This window comes from Dendrobates tinctorius, unplaced genomic scaffold (assembly GCF_039654945.1).
Source record: "Dendrobates tinctorius isolate UK_male_01 unplaced genomic scaffold, ASM3965494v1 ptg000021l, whole genome shotgun sequence".
NCBI classification, from domain to species: Eukaryota; Metazoa; Chordata; class Amphibia; order Anura; family Dendrobatidae; genus Dendrobates; species Dendrobates tinctorius.
Window position 1 is genome coordinate 30,356,819 of NW_027361689.1, and position 21,620 is coordinate 30,378,438.

The following is a 21,620-nucleotide window of genomic DNA, read 5'->3' on the forward strand; positions in this document are numbered from 1 at the left end:
GGAGGTGATGGATGATCCAGTTGTTGACCCAGATTGGCATGCATTGGGGGATGAGGGTGCTGCTTCCAATAGCTCAGATGAGCAGGAGGAGCATCCACAGCAGACATCGACATCGCAACAGCTGTTATCTGGCAGGCCCGGAGCACTCCAAAGACAGGTTCCAAAAATCAAAAGAGTTGCTGGACAGCTTGTCCAGACGGTCAAAATAGCACAGCGTGCTAGGCCGCAAAATGTTTTCCAAAGTAGGAAGAGTGCAGTGTGGCACTTTTTTTGAACAAAATCCTCATGATCAGGCCAAGGTTATCTGTAAGAAGTGCGCAAAGACCTTTAGCTGAGGGAAAAATCTGAAAAATTTGAATACCAGTTGCATGCTTAGACATTTAACCAGCATGCACTTGCAAGCGTGGACTCAACACCAAACCTCAAGTACCACATGTGCAACTGATCACAAAGAAGGTAGTCAGCAACGCTACATTGTTTCCTCCACTGTAAGCACATTGGTTAGCACAGCAGCAAATGTTGAGGTGTCGTTGCAAGGCCAAAGCAGTCAGGGAATCCCACTGTTATATCAACGAAAGACTGAATCTAGGCCATCAGAAACAACACCAACTCCATCACCATCATCAACCCTCTCTCAGTCCGCCCTGTCCACCGCTAGTTCCACCATATGCAGCTCTCAAGTCCAGCACACCCTCCCAGAGACTATGAGTAGGTCAAGAAAGTACTCAGTCTCTCATCCGCGTACACTGGGTTTGAACGCCCACATTGCCAAACTAATCTCGTTAGAGATGATGCCCTATCGGTTGGTGGAAAGCGCAGCTTTTCGCAAACTCATGGCCTATGCAGTACCACGCTATGACCTACCCAGTCGCCACTTCTTCTCTCGCAAAGCCATCCCAGCCCTCCACCATCATGTGAAAGACCGCATTGTCCATGCACTCAAGCAGTCAGTGAGTGGAAAGGTGCACCTCACAACAGATGCATGGTCCAGTCGGCATGGCCAGGGCCGTTACGTGTCCATCACTGCGCACTGGGTTAATGTGGTGGATGCAGGGTCCACAGGGGACAGCGGTGGTGGGACAGTGCTGCCTAGCCCACGGTATAGGAAACAGTTGGCTGTAGGCGTTCGACCCTCCTCCTCCTCCTCCAGAAGCGAAAGCTCGTCCACAGAGCGCAGTCGTACGAGCACTCCATCTGCAGCTGCCACTGTTGCACACAAGGTGTCCCCCTATCGAGCAGCTAGTGGAAAGCGTCAGCAGGCTTTGTTGCAGATGATGTGTTTGGGCGACAGACACACTGCGGAGGTGCTGGCCGAGTACTTTCAGCGACAAACTGAGTCATGGCTGGGCAGTGTACATCTTGAGGCAGGCAAGGTAGTTAGTGATAACGGCCGTAATTTTGTGGCAGCCATAGCCCTTTCAAAACTCAGCCACATACCTTGCTTGGCTCACACCTTGAACCTGGTGGTGCAGTGCTTCCTCAACAATTATCCGGAGTTAACAGCCCTGCTCCAGAAGGTGCGAAGACTGTGCTCGCACATCCGCCGGTCGCCTGTACACTCCATTTGTATGCAGAAGCTCCACCTTCCCAACCACCGCCTCATTATTGACATTGCAACAAGGTGGAACTCCACCCTGCACATGGTTTAGCGGCTGTGCGAACAGAGGCAGGCCATAATGCATTTGTGGGAGGATACACGGCCAGGCCCTTTGAGAGCAGACATGGAGTTGACAGGTGTGCAGTTGTCGAAGCTGAAAGACCTCTGTAAAGTCCTTCAGTGTTTTGAGGAATGCACACGGCTGGTAAGCGCAGACGACGCCATCCTAAGCATGAGCATCCCACTTATGTGTCTGCTCATGCAAACTTTGATGCACCTTAAGGAGCAGGCGTCTGCAGCCAATGTTGACGAGGAGGAGGGAATCCTTGATGACATTCAGCCATTGTCTGCTCAGGGACCTCTCCTGGACCAGGTGGAGGAAGAAGAGGAGGAGGAGGAGGATGATGATGGGGATGATTACTTAGAGGAGGAGGATGCATCTCGTGGGGCAAGTGAAAATGTTGGCGTGGCAAGGTCTGGTACAGGGTTTGTGCGTAACTGGAGGGATGTGGATTTGCTAGAAAGTGCTCCTCCAACCAGCACTCGCAGTGCATCATTGACACCGGGAACATTGGCCCACATGTAAGATTATGCCTTGCAGATCCTAAAAAGGGACCCCCCCATTGCAAAAATGATGAGCGATGACGACTACTGGTTTGCCAGCATCCTGGATCCATGCTATAAAGGCAAATTACAAAACATCATGCCACACGAGAACCTTGACCTAATATTGGCTAATAAACAAGCAACTCTGGTAAACCGGTTGGTTGAGGCATTCCCAGCACACAGCAGCGGTGATGGTTCTCACACGAGCCGTACGGGCCGGGGGCAGCTTGGCAGAGGTGTTCGTGGTGCACACAGCAGAAGTGGCGTTGGAGACAGGGGTTTCATGACAATGTTGTGGACTGATTTTTCAAGTACCGCTCACATAACTGGTAATACTGCATCGAAGGAAAGTGACAGGAGACAACAGTTGTCAACTATGGTTAAAAACTACTTTTCCTCCCGCACAGGTCATTCCCCTTTGACTATTGGGCCGCTAAACTGGACACCTGGCCTGAATTGGCACAATATGCCTTACAGGAGGTCGCTTGCCCAGCTGCAAGTGTGCTATCGGAAAGAGTCTTCAGTACAGCTGGATCAATCCTGACAGAAAAGAGGACCCGTCTGTCAACCCAAAATGTGGATGATCTAACCTTCATTAAAATGAACCATGCATGGGTTTCCAAGGATTTTGTCCCACCTTCCCTTGATGACACATAGGTTGCCAGAAAAATGGCTTGCTTTGGTCCTCCTCCTATTCCGCAAACTTGACCTATTTCGCCTTTTGCAGCAGCTGAATGTCCCACATCAACATATGCCACTTTGTAAACCGCCCTAACTGGGCTGCCCCTTCCCCCATGGCCGGGATCACCACCTAGCGCACGAAACCGTGCGAGTGCCGTTGCCCTGGACAGGTGGGTAGGCCGACTCTTGGGCGCGGGCACTGGCACAGGGTCCCTCATAGTGCAATCAAGTGTCTCTGACGGTGGTGGTGCACACCCGCCGTCAGACACACCGCCGTACTGAGGGGCCCAGTGCCAGTACCGACGCCCACGAGTGTGCCCCCCTTGCTTGGGCAGGGCCCCAGCATTTGCAATGTTTACCTCTCCCTGCTCCTCCGCTGTGTAGTCTGGGCTGTCAAATCCTTCACTGGGAGTGCCACTACAAATTGACTGAACTGAAAGATGATGGTTAAGATGTAGCTATGCCCTGTCCTGCTGGCCGGGCTCTAGCTCCAGATGATCAATGGCTTCCATTTCTTATGGATGTCGACTGACAATGACATGCAGTGGTGGTTTATCATCAGCTTTCACAGTTTTCCTACTCACAAACGTGTGACATTCCGGCGTGCATTTTAAAATGTGGCCTCTCATGCCAATCAAATAAAATCGCCTACGGCCTGTGGCTTCTGTCTTTTGCACTCCAAAGTTACGTGACAGATCATGATAGCCAGTGAGCACCATGTTTACATCGCTCCCTGTGATAAACATTTGATTGAGATGAGTAACAGTGATGGAATCAACGGAAGTGCGATACAGCAAGACTTTATTCACAAAAAAATGTTTTCACTGTCTCAACACACAAATTAATTGAGGGTCAGCATCGCCTATGATAATTGTGACGGTTGTTTTTCCCGTGAATAGTAATTCCTAGATTTCTGTAATCACTAGTCTTTATGTCAGTAATTGTATGCATCTCATTTCCTATTGCGGAGAGGCTGGACTGTATTACTGAGACTGAAATATATCTGAAGATTTAAAAATAACATCCAAAGTATATAGTTGTATACGCCTCAAATGCATTTCCTTTTTTCCACTTTTTAGATTGCTGTGTAATCCATACTGAGAACACGGAGATTTTACATGTTTAAACTATGCTATATACAGTGGGGAAAAAAAGTATTTAGTCAGTCAGCAATACTGCAAGTTCCACCACTTAAAAAGATGAGAGGCGTCTGTAATTTACATCATAGGTAGACCTCAACTATGGGAGACAAACTGAGAAAAAAAAATCCAGAAAATCACATTGTCTGTTTTTTTTTCATTTTATTTGCATATTATGGTGGAAAATAAGTATTTGGTCAGAAACAAAATTTCATCTCAATACTTTGTGATATATCCTTTGTTGGCAATGACAGAGGTCAAACGTTTTCTGTAAGTCTTCACAAGGTTGCCACACACTGTTGTTGGTATGTTGGCCCATTCCTCCATGCAGATCTCCTCTAGAGCAGTGATGTTTTTGGCTTTTCGCTTGGCAACACGGACTTTCAACTCCCTCCAAAGGTTTTCTTTAGGGTTGAGATCTGGAGACTGGCTAGGCCACTCCAGGACCTTGAAATGCTTCTTACGAAGCCACTCCTTTGTTGCCCTGGCGGTGTGCTTTGGATCATTGTCATGTTGAAAGACCCAGCCACGTTTCATCTTCAATGCCCTTGCTGATGGAAGGAGGTTTGCACTGAAAATCTCACGATACATGGCCCCATTCATTCTTTCATGTACCCGGATCAGTCGTCCTGGCCCCTTTGCAGAGAAACAGCCCCAAAGCATGATGTTTCCACCACTATGCTTTACAGTAGGTATGGTGTTTGATGGATGCAACTCAGTATTCTTTTTCCTCCAAACACGACAAGTTGTGTTTCTACCAAACAGTTCCAGTTTGGTTTCATCAGACCATAGGACATTCTCCCAAAACTCCTCTGGATCATCCAAATGCTCTCTAGCAAACTTCAGATGGGCCCGGACATGTACAGGCTTAAGCAGTGGGACACGTCTGGCACTGCAGGATCTGAGTCCATGGTGGCGTAGTGTGTTACTTATGGTAGGCCTTGTTACATTGGTCCCAGCTCTCTGCAGTTCATTCACTAGGTCCCCCCGCGTGGTTCTGGGATTTTTGCTCACCGTTCTTGTGATCATTCTGACCCCACGGGGTGGGATTTTGCGTGGAACACCAGATCGAGGGAGATTATCAGTGGTCTTGTATGTCTTCCATTTTCTAATTATTGCTCCCACAGTTGATTTCTTCACTCCAAGCTGGTTGGCTATTGCAGATTCAGTCTTCCCAGCCTGGTGCAGGGCTACAATTTTGTTTCTGGTGTCCTTTGACAGCTCTTTGGTCTTCACCATAGTGGAGTTTGGAGTCAGACTGTTTGAGGGTGTGCACAGGTGTCTTTTTATACTGATAACAAGTTTAAACAGGTGCCATTACTACAGGTAATGAGTGGAGGAAAGAGGAGACTCTTAAAGAAGTTGTTACAGGTCTGTGAGAGCCAGAAATCTTGATTGCTTGTTTCTGACCAAATACTTATTTTCCACCATAATATGCAAATAAAATGAAAAAAAAACAGACAATGTGATTTTCTGGATTTTTTTTTCTCAGTTTGTCTCCCATAGTTGAGGTCTACCTATGATGTAAATTACAGACGCCTCTCTTCTTTTTAAGTGGTGGAACTTGCACTATTGCTGACTGACTAAATACTTTTTTTCCCCACTGTATACCTGCTATCCAGTGATAAAGTATCCTTTCTCAACTTTGTACAATCTGGTCAAATCCATACTGGGCCTGAGAACATCTGAGTCTGCCTCCTGATCTATAGACATATATTTTTAATGTGTAAACTAGGCTACATATATACGTGTTATCCGGTGAAACTGTACCCTTTATCAACTTTCTACAATGTTGTTGAATCCATACTGGGCCTGAGAACGGCTGCCGAGCTGTTAAGCAAGCTACAGCACCTGTGGTTTGGACACGTAATTTTTTCAGGAATGACGGTTAGGCCTAACTCCGGAATTGCGGTTGACCTGAACTTACTGGGAAATCATCGTTCGTTCGCGGGGAATAATCTGAATCCCAGATCCCCATCACTAACGGAGTTCAGCAGGTTATCTGCACCTGTAAGCGACAATAGCTGGTCCTTTCAGTGTAGCGTGCATGCAGCCCTGGACATGTACGGGAATGCTAGACCTGTTATTGCTCGATCTCACGTGCCAGAGCCTCGCTTATCGCTCTAGTAAGCTTGACGCGTACTGCGGGGGCATGCCGGAGTCTCGGTTGTTAACGGAATAAAGCTGAGAAATCGCTAGCACAACTACAAACACACATACCACACCACACACAGAATCGACAAAGCTTTCAAAGTGTGCATCTTTTCTTTAGGTGGCATGGTTGTGGTTTCCCGGGTGGAGTCCAATTAAGCCACAGGCTCCACTCCTGGTGGTGCCCTTTTGGACATTCCTTTAAGGTTCAGCTTTGCAATCATACTGCCCCCGGAAACCAAAAACTTTGCCTTCATGGACGCTGTTTGGAGGTTCGTGGGAATACCGCCGCCCGATCAGCAGTCGGCATATGGGTCGCCCTCCCAGGGCTGTGGGATACTCGGTACCGGGCCGGTATCAGTGGGATGTGTCACAGCAGCGGTGACCCGGACGGTGGCCCTGGGCGCCCATGTAAATGGCGTGGTATAATGGTAAGGAGTTTATATAGTTTGATGCCACCTGTGTTCGGCAACATAGATGTTAGGCCGACGCTGCATGCAGATCCTCTGGGACTGATGGTGTTGTGCAGCAAAGATGGTGAAGCTCCCCACAGGTGGAGCTGGAGTCCCAGGGAAGTGTAGATGTAGTGATGGGGGAAAGGCACAGGCGGTGTAGGTGCTGGTACCCAGATGTAGTGGTGCTGGAATAACTGTAGGACACCAGAGCGTGCAGTTCCAAAGCTTTACTCACAGTCTGCAGGTTACACAGATGCCTGCCTCCGTGCTGTGTCCTCCGGGTCAGGACCTCAGCCAACCTCCGGGACCAAAATGGAAAGCTCCCTTCCAACACTCCGCCAACATGTACCTTCCTGAACGTCTCCTTTCTAGCGCTTGTGGGGGAAGCACTCACAGGACCGTTGTTCAATGAAGCGCCTCCTGTCTAACAGATGTTCCTCAGACTTTACTTGTATGGCAGACAGCTGTAGCCTTTTCCTTCTGGCTCACACACGTCGATGCTGGGGCCTCCGAGCCTTAGTTGGCTACAGAGCATTTATAGCTGCTACTTCCCCCGGTTTCTGCTGCAGGAACGTCAGTGTCTGTACAAACTCGGAGACCGGAATCGGGACCATGCGCTCCAGCTAGGAGTGATCCTTAACTCTGCTCATCCTCCAGCTCCCCTTCTCACGTCCACACACTTCCCCTTCCCTGCACAGAGTGCCCTAACTTACCTCCTCCCGACCACAGAGAGCAGCTCCTCAGCAGTCAGGTTCAGAGGTCTCCCTGCTTGCTTGGAGTGGGAAATGTGTTGTGTGTTGGTTTCACTGCTAGAGAGATCCTTAGTTGCTCCCAAGCTTGACAACACACTCTCTAGGAGGAAGGTAATGCCACAGTGGCGACTGTACTCTTGGGGACGCCACAAGTGCACTGAGGCCCAGCCACTGCTGGATGACGCTGCTGGTACATTGACCCAGACCACTACATTCCCCTCGCACTCTACACTGCCAGAATCTGACCCAGAGGAAACTCAGGTTCCCCTTCCCACATACTATACCACCTTACACGGTGACAAAGAGGAAGGTGCAGATGAAAGTGCAGGTTCCTTGAGCAGGTGGGGGGGCATACTCATGGGCGATGGCACTGGCACAGGGCACCGCATAGTACGCAAAAGTGTCTCTGCCGGTGGGAGGGCCTAAACAGCCAAGTGCAGTGAGATGGAAGATGGGGACGACAAGGAGTTCAGAGTAGTGCAGGAATTCCCTAGCAAGGAGACTTATGTAATTGTTTTCAATGTTGGGACAGCAATTTTTGGGGAGCACTATACTCTGGTGAATGATATATGGGGCCCACCATACACTGGAGCATTCCAAAGGTGGACATCAGACACTGGAGCAGCATTTACAGGGCCCGTTATACACTAGAGCAGTAGAAATGGGGCCCATTATATATGGAGCATTATTTGGGCCCATAAGACAGTGGAGCTTCATCCATTGGGACCAACATATACTTTAGCATTATGTGGAGCTCATCATATACGGTTTGAAACATTATATGGGATCAATGATTCCATATGGAGAAATATATGGGCCTCATTACTCTGTATAGCGCACTAAGCGCTGGCCATAATACTGTATGGAGTTATATACTGTCCGTTTTTGGAGGTATTGGAGAATTTAAAATGGATATCAGTCATGAGATGTAAGAAGTGAAGTATTTTTCATTGTACTATACCGCTATTTCTCTGCCGTATCGGAGCATCATGAGTTGTGGTATGTGTTAAAGGGGCGCTCTTTGGCCCTGGGCCCACGAAAACCTGGAGCCAGCCCTACCCCCCCACAACTGTAGCCAAATAACCCCCATTTTTCAGTGCGTAACTAGTATTATGAAGTAAATTAGGGTTGACAAGCTTCAGTAACAAGAATTTATGCTTTTTGTCATGATCACGTGTGTCAGGGCGCAGGTGTTACCGCAAGGCGAACCCATAACACGCGTGACCCTGGATACACCGCCTCCAGTGGGGCGAATTTAAATAATAGAACGTGCAGGTGGATACGCCGCCTCCACCTGGCGAATTTAGGTACTACACGTTATACAATAATTCTGGAAACCCCGCCTCCAGTAAGGCGCATTTAAATAATAAAGGGGAACCTGGGAAACTTTAACAATGGTGGGCCCTGCGATAGGGAATGGGGGACGTGGAGACCTCCTAAGCTCCCCTGAGCCAGTGTCCCTGCATTCCTTACATTCCCTAAACAGGCTCCGCACCTGTCGCCGCACGCGTACCTTAACGCCCTTGCTCACCCTGACCCTAAACCCTCACTAGGGAATGGGTCGGTGTGGAGACTAATCCCACCACTGCACTAACAACACACAAGAGGAAAGAGACAATACAGGGGAAACACCACTTAGCTTTGCTCTGTTGCGTACGCTCCTAGCAACAGAGCCCACCACCTGTGTGCATCTTCTCCTCCACCCTGATCCATCACCATCGTGCAGCCTGGGAGCAGAGTCCATCACCACTTGCAGCAGTCCAGTACACAGAGTCCCAAGATGAGTCCAGCCTCTGCCAAGAATCCAAGCATGCTCGAGTCCAGTTCTCAGCAACCAAGTCGAGCATGCTGAGTGCAACTCTCTTCCTAGTCGCCACTCCTCTAAGCCATGCCCACACTTCCTGCCGACACCATAAACTGCGACTCCACCAGGCCATGCCAGTCCTTCCTGCAGACACCATTAGCTGGCAGTCGTTCTCTCTGGCTGACTGCGCAGGACTCCAATCCAGCTCCATCCTTCCACCAGGCTCTCCAACAACTCAGCAAGAAATATCACCAGCAGTGAGTGAACACCCTGAGACCCATTTATTGAGTGTCACACCTGAACCATAATTAAGTGCAACCTAACCTAAGGTGCAATACCACAACCACCACCGGGGACAGTCAAAACACCTTTGAACTTAACCAAAGTAAAAAAAGTTCACTTTGTGCTTTTAATACCGCCAGATCCAACACTGGATCATGACAGTACCCCCTCCTTAATGAGGGGCCTCTGGACCCTCAAGACCACCCCTCATTAGGGAAACACCTACAGCGGGGACGCCCAGATCCTGAGTTCACCCCACCATTACCTGACACTTCAGGTTCATGACAAACACCGCTGGTATTGGCAATAAATGTTCATTTTGGAGGCACCACTCATCTCCACAGCGCCGACCTGGGGAACGAGATTATGTATGTGTATGTATGCTAAGAGCTGATCAGACTCCACAACACATTTCCAAGATGTTTTTTGGTGGCACCCATACATGCTCGTTCACACACAGGTCCGGACCTGAACGTTTATTGCACACATACATTTGTCATAACTTGGTGAACTCACTCTGGACTTGACAACAGAGGCGTCCCCCTGCGTCACCACACTCACACCCCCGCTATTCACCAAGGGACACCACCCTCCAACCCTTTCACCATGAGGACTGCGCCTCCCAGGGTTGGTTAATGGCGAGGGTAGAGATTTGTCCCTACTCCCCCGCAGCACACCTGCTGCACACACCAGGAGGAGAAGGGGACCGGGAAATGGAGGAAATATACTCTCGCTGGTCGCCTCCACACGACCAGGAGGGCGGCTTCTTCGATGGTATGAAGATTCGGCGTAAAACCCCGCGGACTATCACACCAGTCAGCTCACCACAGGGGCGTACCCCTTCACCTCGGGGAATACCAGGCTGCTACGTGGGGCACCATTCCTCCCACCTGCCTGGGTGCGCCCACCTGCATGAACCAGTCCTGCTCCCCAGCAGCGACTCTAGGGGGTTTTAGTACCATAGCCGCCGGAATATGGAGGAAAATATATCCACTCGCTGGTCGCCTCCACACGACCAGGAGGAGCGGCATCGAAGATTTGGCATGAGCCCCGCGGACTATACACCAATCTGCTCCCTACAGGGACGTACCCCTTCACCTCGGGGAATACCAGGCAGCTCCGTGGGGCACCATTCCTCCCACCTGCCTGGGTGCGTCCCCTGTATGAGCAAGTCCAGCTTCCCAGCAGCGACTATACACCTAGTCTGCTCACCACAGGGATGTACCCCTTCACCTCGGGGAATACCAGGCAGCTCCGTGGGGCACCATTCCTCCCACCTGCCTGGGTACCTCCCCGTGCATGAGCAAGTCCCGCTCCCCAGCAGCGACTCTAGGGGCTTTTGCCAGACCGCAGCCGCCATTTTTGTTTCTCTGGTTATCTGAGCAGGGGCCCCAGTCCCTGATAACAGCTGCTGCAGCGGCTCTAACACACCATGCCGCTCCCCACTCACCTCAGTGAGGCCCGGCAGCAATTACTCAGCGGTCTCCACATGGCCAAAGCTCACCAGAAAAAAAACTGTAAGGCTGGTGATAATGTCATGGTCACTGTGTGTCTGGGCGCAGGTGTTACCGCAAGGCGAACCCATAACACACGTGACCCTGGATACAGCGCCTCCAGTGGGGCGGATTTAAATAATAAAACGTGCAGGTGGATACGCCGCCTCCACCTGGCGAATTTAGGTATTACACGTTATACAATAATCAAATAATGAAGGGGGAACCTGGGTAACTTTAACAATGGTGGGACCTGCGATAGGGAATGGGGGACGTGGAGACCTCCTAAGCTCCCCTGAGCCAGTGTCCCTGCATTCCTTACATTCCCTAAACAGGCTCCGCACCTGTCGCCGCACGCGTACCTTAACGCCCTTGCTCACCCTGACCCTAAACCCTCACTAGGGAATGGGTCGGTACGGAGACTAATCCCACCACTGCACTAACAACACACAAGAGGAAAGAGACAATACAGGGGAAACACCACTTAGCTTTGCTCTGTTGCGTACGCTCCTAGCAACAGAGCCCACCACCTGTGTGCATCTTCTCCTCCACCCTGATCCATCACCATCGTGCAGCCTGGGAGCAGAGTCCATCACCACTTGCAGCAGTCCAGTACACAGAGTCCCAAGATGAGTCCAGCCTCTGCCAAGAATCCAAGCATGCTCGAGTTCAGTTCTCAGCAACCAAGTCGAGCATGCTGAGTGCAACTCTCTTCCTAGTCGCCACTCCTCTAAGCCATGCCCGCACTTCCTGCCGACACCATAAACTGCGACTCCACCAGGCCATGCCAGTCCTTCCTGCAGACACCATTAGCTGGCACTCGTTCTCTATGGCTGACTGCGCAGGACTCCAATCCAGCTCCATCCTTCCACCAGGCTCTCCAACAACTCAGCAAGAAATATCACCAGCAGTGAGTGAACACCCTGAGACCCATTTATAGAGTGTCACACCTGAACCATAATTAAGTGCAACCTAACCTAACGTGCAATACCACAACCACCACCGGGGACAGTCAAAACACCTTTGAACTTAACCAAAGTAAAAAAAGTTCACTTTGTGCTTTTAATACCGCCAGATCCAACACTGGATCATGACACTTTTGGTATTCAAATGGGCACTGTTGGTGTGTTTCCTGTCCTCCTCTCACTGCCGACTTTAATTCCCCATTGACTTACATTGGGTTTCGTGTTTCGGTCGGACCCCCGACTTTTCCCTATAGTCGGCCGATTTTGCTCGACCCGACTTTTGGAAAAGTCGAGTTTCATGAAACGAAGCTCGACCCTAAAAGACCAAAAGTCGCTCAACTCTACATAGTAGTAATGGTGTCTAACAGAGATGAGGAAGAGTCAGCTAATCTAATTTGCATAGAATGGAGCAATACAATGAAAGGTTAGCATAATTGATTTGTCTGAGTCTGTGACCTTCCCTGGCAAAGGTAATTACATGAGTCAACAGTAACTGTAAACCTAGACTCCTTAAGGTACTGTCACACTTAGCGATGTACCAGCGATCCCGACCAGCGATATGACGCAGTCAGGATCGCTGGTACATCGCTAAGTGGTCGCTAGTGAGCTGCCACACAGGCAGATCTCACCAGTGACATTGCTGGGGACGGGGGTCGCTACTTACCTGTCACACCAGGCGATCCTGCGTCCTCCCGCCCGGCTCCACGCGTCGCTCGTCTTCACAGCAGGAAGCGCCGCAGGAAGCTGACGACGAGAAACAGTCCTGAACGTTCTCGCGCGATCAGCGATAACCAGCGGGGGAGCGGGTCGTAGGTAAGTATCACACACAGAGATATCGCTAGCAATATCGCTATAACGTCACTAGTTATAGCGATATTGCTAGCGATATCTCTTAGTGTGACTGGCCCTTTAGAGTCTTGTAGAAACAATTAGGGTCTTGTAGAAACAATGAGGGGCTTATCACATAGTAATAAACAGAATACCTTCATGTGTGACCAAATTTAAAGAAACTCAACCCATGCTAGACATTGAAAGAGTCCATGTCATCACAGTTCTGAAGTGATACACTCACTTGGAAACCATCGAAGTATTCCATAGAGTGGCCCTACTTGGGGGATTGTCTGTTAACGTCATCTGTCCATGGTAAGGATTTGTGTTGAATTGCCATACTTGAGTTACCTTACACTGTAACCTCCAGTCTGAATTTCAGTGTTGTTGTGTTTGTCCTGTTTGGAAACTATATTTATATTTGGGTATATAAAATATCTAATATGTTTAAGAATAAAAGTAAATGATGAGATCAGTCTCAGCATTTTAATTAAAAATTTACTTGCTTAATGTAAATTTTTTGAATGTTTTTGTTTTGATATCTCAAAAAGGTTAGATGTTGGAGGTCTTGCTATAAATTGTCTTCATACGAAACTGCTACAGTGTATGTATAAATATTGTTGACAAGTATCATCTTGTCAACTAGTGTTCAAGGAAGTAGTGCATCAAATAGATATTCGTACTCTATGTATTATAGGCACAAATTATGCGAAATTAAATTAATTGATAATAATATTAGAAAGTTTACATATTATAAATGCTTATTATATTCATGTCACTGACAATAATTTCTAAATATGTGGATTATTAAGTTTTATGTACCTGATCAAGGTTGTTGATTTAGTAGTATGGTTTTAGTAAACTATGATAATTAGACATAAATTTTTGTTGTTACCAATCCTTGTAATATCTATGAAATGCAATTCGATTGAGTGCGTTTGATTATTCACGATATTAGCGATTTACGTGAATAACTTCTGAACTACACATAGAGTTGATCATTTTTTGCCAAACATTATTCAGGACGTTGAGCTGGTCATTTTGAGTACTAGTGGTCCAGGGTACCTCTTTTCAAATTAATCTTATGTACGATTGAGTGCGTTTGATGATTCGCGACATTAGCGATTTACGTGAATAACTTCTGAACTACACATAGAGTTGATCAGTTTTTTGGCAAACATTATTCAGGACATTGAGCTGGTCATTTTGAGTACTAGTGGTCCAGGGTACCTCTTTTCAAATTAATCTTATGTACGATTGAGTGCGTTTGTTTATTCGCGACATTAGCGATTTACGTGAATAACTTCTGAACTACACATAGAGTTGATCTTTTTTTTGGAAAACATTATTCAGGACATTGAGCTGGTCATTTTGAGTACATGAATAATTCATCATACTTCATCATACATGAAAATCGAATAGCTAACTAATAACTAATAGCTAACTGCAGACTAACTTGAGTCCGGTGTATGTATATACTGTGTATAGTATGGAGATGTATGTATATACTGTATATAGTATGGAGATGTGTGTATATACTGTGTATAGTATGGAGATGTGTGTATATACCGTGTATAGTATGGTGATGTGTGTATATACTGTGTATAGTATGGTGATGTGTGTATATACTGTGTATAGTATGGAGATGTGTGTATATACCGTGTATAGTATGGAGATGTGTGTATATACCGTGTATAGTATGGAGATGTGTGTATATACCGTGTATAGTATGGAGATGTGTGTATATACCGTGTATAGTATGGAGATGTGTGTATATACTGTGTATAGTATGGAGATGTGTGTATATACTGTGTATAGTATGGAGATGTATGTATATACTGTATATAGTATGGAGATGTGTGTATATACTGTGTATAGTATGGAGATGTGTGTATATACTGTATATAGTATGGTGATGTGTGTATATACTGTGTATAGTATGGAGATGTGTGTATATACTGTGTATAGTATGGAGATGTGTGTATATACTGTGTATAGTATGGAGATGTGTGTATATACTGTGTATAGTATAGAGATGTGTGTGTATATACTGTGTATAGTATAGAGATGTGTGTGTGTATATACGGTGTATAGTATGGAGATGTGTGTGTATATACTGTGTATAGTATAGAGATGTGTGTGTATACTGTGTATAGTATGGAGATGTGTGTATATACTGTGTATAGTATAGAGATGTGTGTGTATATACTGTGTATAGTATACAGATGTGTGTGTGTGTATACTGTGTATAGTATGGAGATGTGTGTGTATATACTGTGTATAGTATGGAGATGTGTGTGTATACTGTGTATAGTATGGAGATGTGTGTATATACTGTGTATAGTATGGAGATGTGTGTATATACTGTGTATAGTATGGAGATGTGTGTATATACTGTGTATAGTATGGAGATGTATGTATATACTGTATATAATATGGAGATGTGTGTGTATACTGTGTATAGTATGGAGATGTGTGTATATACTGTGTATAGTATGGAGATGTATGTATATACTGTGTATAGTATGGAGATGTGTGTATATACTGTGTATAGTATGGAGATGTGTGTGTATATACTGTGTATAGTATGGAGATGTGTGTGTATATACTGTGTATAGTATGGAGATGTATGTATATACTGTATATAGTATAGAGATGTGTGTGTATATACTGTGTATAGTATAGAGATGTGTGTGTATGTACTGTGTATAGTATGGAGATGTGTGTGTATATACTGTGTATAGTATGGAGATGTATGTATATACTGTGTATAGTATGGAGATGTGTGTGTATATACTGTGTATAGTATGGAGATGTGTGTGTATATACTGTATATAGTATAGAGATGTGTGTGTATATACTGTGTATAGTATAGAGATGTGTGTGTATATACTGTGTATAGTATAGAGATGTGTGTGTATATACTGTGTATAGTATAGAGATGTGTGTGTATATACTGTGTATAGTATAGAGATGTGTGTGTATACTGTGTATAGTATGGAGATGTGTGTATATACTGTGTATAGTATAGAGATGTGTGTGTATACTGTGTATAGTATGGAGATGTGTGTATATACTGTGTATAGTATGGAGATGTGTGTATATACTGTGTATAGTATGGAGATGTATGTATATACTGTATATAGTATGGAGATGTGTGTATATACTGTGTATAGTATGGAGATGTGTGTATATACTGTATATAGTATGGTGATGTGTGTATATACTGTGTATAGTATGGAGATGTGTGTATATACTGTGTATACTATGGAGATGTGTGTATATACTGTGTATAGTATGGAGATGTATGTATATACTGTGTATGGTATGGAGATGTATGTATATACTGTGTATAGTATGGAGATGGATGTATATACTGTGTATAGTATGGAGATGTGTGTATATACTGTATATTATGGAGATGTGTGTATATACTGTATATAGTATGGAGATGTGTGTTGTGAGAATCATGTGGGAATAGTGGATGAGGGCAAGTATATCTCGCCCAGATTCCTTTCCTATGTGGCCTAGTCTGGTCAGTATCGCACCTGCTTGCTAATGAATAATGGGAGGTGGATATAAAAGGATGCCAGGTGGTTGTGTGAGTGTCTCAGCCTGGGAACACAGAGAGCCTGTCTGTGTGAGAGACACACGTGAGTGGAAGCAGTGCCCACGGCAACTGTGGTTTGGCTGGACGGGAGAAGCCCGCCAGTTGGTAGTTAGGTTGTACTTTGTTTAGTTAGTGCCGGACAGGCCAGGATTTGTTTTATGTTTTATTTCCTTTTGCATTGCTTTCACCGTTAATAAACCTGACCCAGGGTCAGTTATACACGAATCCCAGCTCTGTGCCTGAGTTTTATGCTGAACGCACGTGACCTTTGACCCCAGCAAAGGCGATCCCGGAGTGTTTTATCACAGTGGGTATATACTGTGTATAGTATGGAGATGTGTGTATATACTGTGTATAGTATGGAGATGTATGTATATACTGTGTATAGTATAGAGATGTGTGTGTATACTGTGTATAGTATGGAGATGTGTGTATATACTGTGTATAGTATGTAGATGTATGTATATACTGTGTATAGTATAGAGATGTGTGTGTATACTGTGTATAGTATGGAGATGTGTGTATATACTGTGTATAGTATAGAGATGTGTGTGTATATACTGTGTATAGTATAGAGATGTGTGTGTATATACTGTATATAGTATGGAGATGTGTGTATATACTGTGTATAGTATAGAGATGTGTGTGTATATACTGTGTATAGTATGGAGATGTGTGTGTATATACTGTGTATAGTATAGAGATGTGTGTGTATACTGTGTATAGTATGGAGATGTGTGTATATACTGTGTATAATATAGAGATGTGTGTGTATATACTGTGTATAGTATAGAGATGTGTGTGTGTATATACTGTGTATAGTATGGAGATGTGTGTGTATATTCTGTGTATAGTATGGAGATGTGTGTATATACTGTGTGTAGTATGGAGATGTGTGTATATACTGTGTATAGTATGGAGATGTGTGTATATACTGTGTATAGTATGGAGATGTGTGTGTATATACTGTGTGTAGTATGGAGATGTGTGTGTATACTGTGTATAGTATGGAGATGTGTGTATATACTGTGTATAGTATAGAGATGTGTGTGTATACTGTGTATAGTATGGAGATGTGTGTATATACTGTGTATAGTATGGAGATGTGTGTATATACTGTGTATAGTATGGAGATGTGTGTGTGTATACTGTGTATAGTATGGAGATGTGTGTATATACTGTGTATAGTATGGAGATGTGTGTGTATACTGTGTATAGTATGGAGATGTGTGTATATACTGTGTATAGTATGGAGATGTGTGTGTATATACTGTGTATAGTATGGAGATGTGTGTGTATATACTGTGTATAGTATGGAGATGTGTGTGTATATACTGTGTATAGTATGGAGATGTGTGTATATACTGTGTATAGTATGGAGATGTGTGTATATACTGTGTATAGTATGGAGATGTGTGTATATACTGTGTATAGTATAGAGATGTGTGTGTATACTGTGTATAGTATGGAGATGTGTGTATATACTGTGTATAGTATGTAGATGTATGTATATACTGTGTATAGTATAGAGATGTGTGTGTATACTGTGTATAGTATGGAGATGTGTGTATATACTGTGTATAGTATAGAGATGTGTGTGTATATACTGTGTATAGTATAGAGATGTGTGTGTGTATACTGTGTATAGTATGGAGATGTGTGTATATACTGTGTATAGTATAGAGATGTGTGTATATACTGTGTATAGTATGGAGATGTGTGTATATACTGTGTATAGTATGGAGATGTGTGTGTATATACTGTGTATAGTATGGAGATGTGTGTGTATATACTGTGTATAGTATGGAGATGTGTGTGTATATACTGTGTATAGTATGGAGATGTGTGTATACTGTGTATAGTATGGAGATGTGTGTATATACTGTGTATAGTATGGAGATGTGTGTGTATATATGTGTATAGTATGGAGATGTGTGTATACTGTGTATAGTATGGAGATGTGTGTATATACTGTGTATAGTATGGAGATGTGTGTGTATACTGTGTATAGTATGGAGATGTGTGTATATACTGTGTATAGTATGGAGATGTGTGTGTATACTGTGTATAGTATGGAGATGTGTGTGTATATATGTGTATAGTATGGAGATGTGTGTATACTGTGTATAGTATGGAGATGTGTGTATATACTGTGTATAGTATGGAGATGTGTGTGTATATACTGTGTATAGTATGGAGATGTGTGTGTATATATGTGTATAGTATGGAGATGTGTGTATACTGTGTATAGTATGGAGATGTGTGTATATACTGTGTATAGTATGGAGATGTGTGTATATACTGTGTATAGTATGGAGATGTGTGTGTATATATGTGTATAGTATGGAGATGTGTGTATACTGTGTATAGTATGGAGATGTGTGTGTATACTGTGTATAGTATGGAGATGTGTGTATACTGTGTATAGTATGGAGATGTGTGTATATACTGTGTATAGTATGGAGATGTGTGTGTATACTGTGTATAGTATGGAGATGTGTGTGTATATATGTGTATAGTATGGAGATGTGTATACTGTGTATAGTATGGAGATGTGTGTGTATATACTGTGTATAGTATGGAGATGTGTGTGTATATACTGTGTATAGTATAGAGATGTGTGTGTATACTGTGTATAGTATGGAGATGTGTGTGTATACTGTGTATAGTATGGAGATGTGTGTGTATATACTGTGTATAGTATGGAGATGTGTGTATATACTGTGTATAGTATAGAGATGTGTGTATATACTGTGTATAGTATGGAGATGTGTGTATATATTGTGTATAGTATGGAGATGTGTGTGTATATATGTGTATAGTATGGAGATGTGTGTGTATATATGTGTATAGTATGGAGATGTGTGTATATACTGTGTATAGTATGGAGATGTGTGTATATACTGTGTATAGTATGGAGATGTGTGTGTATATATGTGTATAGTATGGAGATGTGTGTATACTGTGTATAGTATGGAGATGTGTGTGTATACTGTGTATAGTATGGAGATGTGTGTATACTGTGTATAGTATGGAGATGTGTGTATATACTGTGTATAGTATGGAGATGTGTGTGTATACTGTGTATAGTATGGAGATGTGTGTGTATATATGTGTATAGTATGGAGATGTGTGTGTATACTGTGTATAGTATGGAGATGTGTGTGTATATACTGTGTATAGTATGGAGATGTGTGTGTATATACTGTGTATAGTATAGAGATGTGTGTGTATACTGTGTATAGTATGGAGATGTGTGTGTATACTGTGTATAGTATGGAGATGTGTGTGTATATACTGTGTATAGTATGGAGATGTGTGTGTATATACTGTGTATAGTATAGAGATGTGTGTGTGTATACTGTGTATAGTATGGAGATGTGTGTGTATATACTGTGTATAGTATGGAGATGTGTGTGTATATACTGTGTATAGTATGGAGATGTGTGTGTATATACTGTGTATAGTATGGAGATGTGTGTATATACTGTGTATAGTATGGAGATGTGTGTATATATTGTGTATAGTATGGAGATGTGTGTGTATATATGTGTATAGTATGGAGATGTGTGTATACTGTGTATAGTATGGAGATGTGTGTATATACTGTATGTCTTGTATAGCTGTGTGTGTAGCTGTGAGGCTGTGCTCGCGGGGTTGCAGCAGACATTCTGCACAGATCACCTTTCCCGCCAATCATCACCCCCCGTCATCTGATAGAGCGCTTTCACGTTACGTCATCCGTCATGTGACTGTGACCGGAAGTGGAGCGATTTCAATCTGGCGCTGCACGATTCGAGTCTCAGTATGGCGGGAATCCCGGAGTCCTCAGCGCTGACGCTGCCGGGGCCGGGCGGAGCGCAGCTCTAGGGCTCGCTCCGTGCTGCTGTCATTACACGGTGAGATCTTGACGTACCTGAGGGATTCCTCTGTGATTGACCTGCACTGGGTTGATTTGCATATTTAAAGGAGCCGCCACCACTCGTGGGCTCCTGAATCCTCTGCATCGGTCCGGCTTTGGCCTCTCCTCTGGGCACAGATCAGCTCTTTCACTGATATATATGGGCATGATTGGAGAGCGCAGCTCTTATGACCTGCTGCTTTATAACCCCCGGTGACACGGTGCCTTTAATTCTTCGCGGACTTTTTCCTTTCCTGGACTTTTGGCATCTGTCAGTCACAGTGCACCTTTGGAATTTTTAGCAGAGCTCTTGCTCCCACAGTGACATTTCCCCGCCCTTCAATGTCTAGGATTGCTCTTCCCCTAGAGGCGGGGGCACAGGACACGTTCCTCCATTGCAGAATTCCCATAGGTTTTGTCAGGATGCTGGAGCTCTGCCTCCTTTTAGTTTACAGTTCGTTGCCTAGGAGACCGACCACTGCTGCAGCCTCCGGGATTAGGAGGTAACCGCAACGTTCCGAAGATCCTGGCTGACTTCAAAGCGGCGCTTACAAGCTCGATAGGAAAGAGCATGTAAGCACTGCACGCTTTCTGCTGTTTAGCAGCGGTGGTCCGTCTCCAAAGCAACGCACTATAAACAATCGAAAAGTCATGAAAGTGTGAAAATTTTAATACAAAATCTCACGGATTGTAAGCCTGCGAGTGGGGCCTGTGATAGGTGATAATCTGTAATGTAGGATATGTTGGCGCTATAGAAATAAAAAGAAAAATTAAAAATCTAATCAAGTACGATGTGATCAACCCAGATAATGGGTGGTCTAGCACCATTTTATTTTTTACTTTGAGCCTATAAACTAACAGCTGCTAACAGAGGACACTACCTGCCTGTCCTGCCCGGCGGTGGCTCAGAGAGGCCACCGGCCTGTCCTACCTGGCAGCAGCAGTGGTTTAGCGAGGTTATCGGCCCGTCCTACCCGGCGGTGGCTCAGAGAGGTCACCGGCCTGTCCTACCTGGCGGCAGCGGCGGCTCAGCGAGGTTATCGGCCCGTCCTACCTGGCGGCAGCGGCGGCTCAGAGAGGTCACCTGCCCGTCCTACCCGGCGGTGGCTTAGTGGGGTCATCGGCACGTCCTACCCGGAAGCAGCGGCGGCTCAGAGAGGTTATCGGCCCGTCCTACGCGGCGGCTCAGAGAGGTCACCTGCCGTCCTATCCGGCGGCGACTGAGAGGTCATCGGCCCGTCCTACCCGGCGGCGACTGAGAGGTCACCTGCCCGTCCTACCCGGCGGCGGCTCGGAGAGGTCACCGGCCTGTCCTACCCGGCGGCAGCGGCGGCTCAGAGAGGTCACCGGCCCGTC

At 45.3% G+C, this 21,620-nt stretch overlaps 1 protein-coding gene across 4 annotated transcripts in view; it reads left to right on the forward strand.

Moving 5' to 3' along the window:
* The window catches only part of GEN1 (GEN1 Holliday junction 5' flap endonuclease), an 88,227-nt gene that overhangs the window by 10,405 nt on the left and 56,202 nt on the right, over positions 1–21,620 (forward strand). Inside the window, exon 1 of one of the 4 annotated variants that reach the window (XM_073568273.1) lies at positions 20,053–20,262. The exons of 2 other annotated variants lie outside the window; for them this stretch is intronic. The gene's annotated coding sequence lies outside the window, so the exon portion shown is untranslated. Of the gene's footprint in view, positions 1–20,052; positions 20,263–21,620 lie in introns of those variants that run through there. One more of the 4 variants, XM_073568270.1, reaches the window with a different exon arrangement.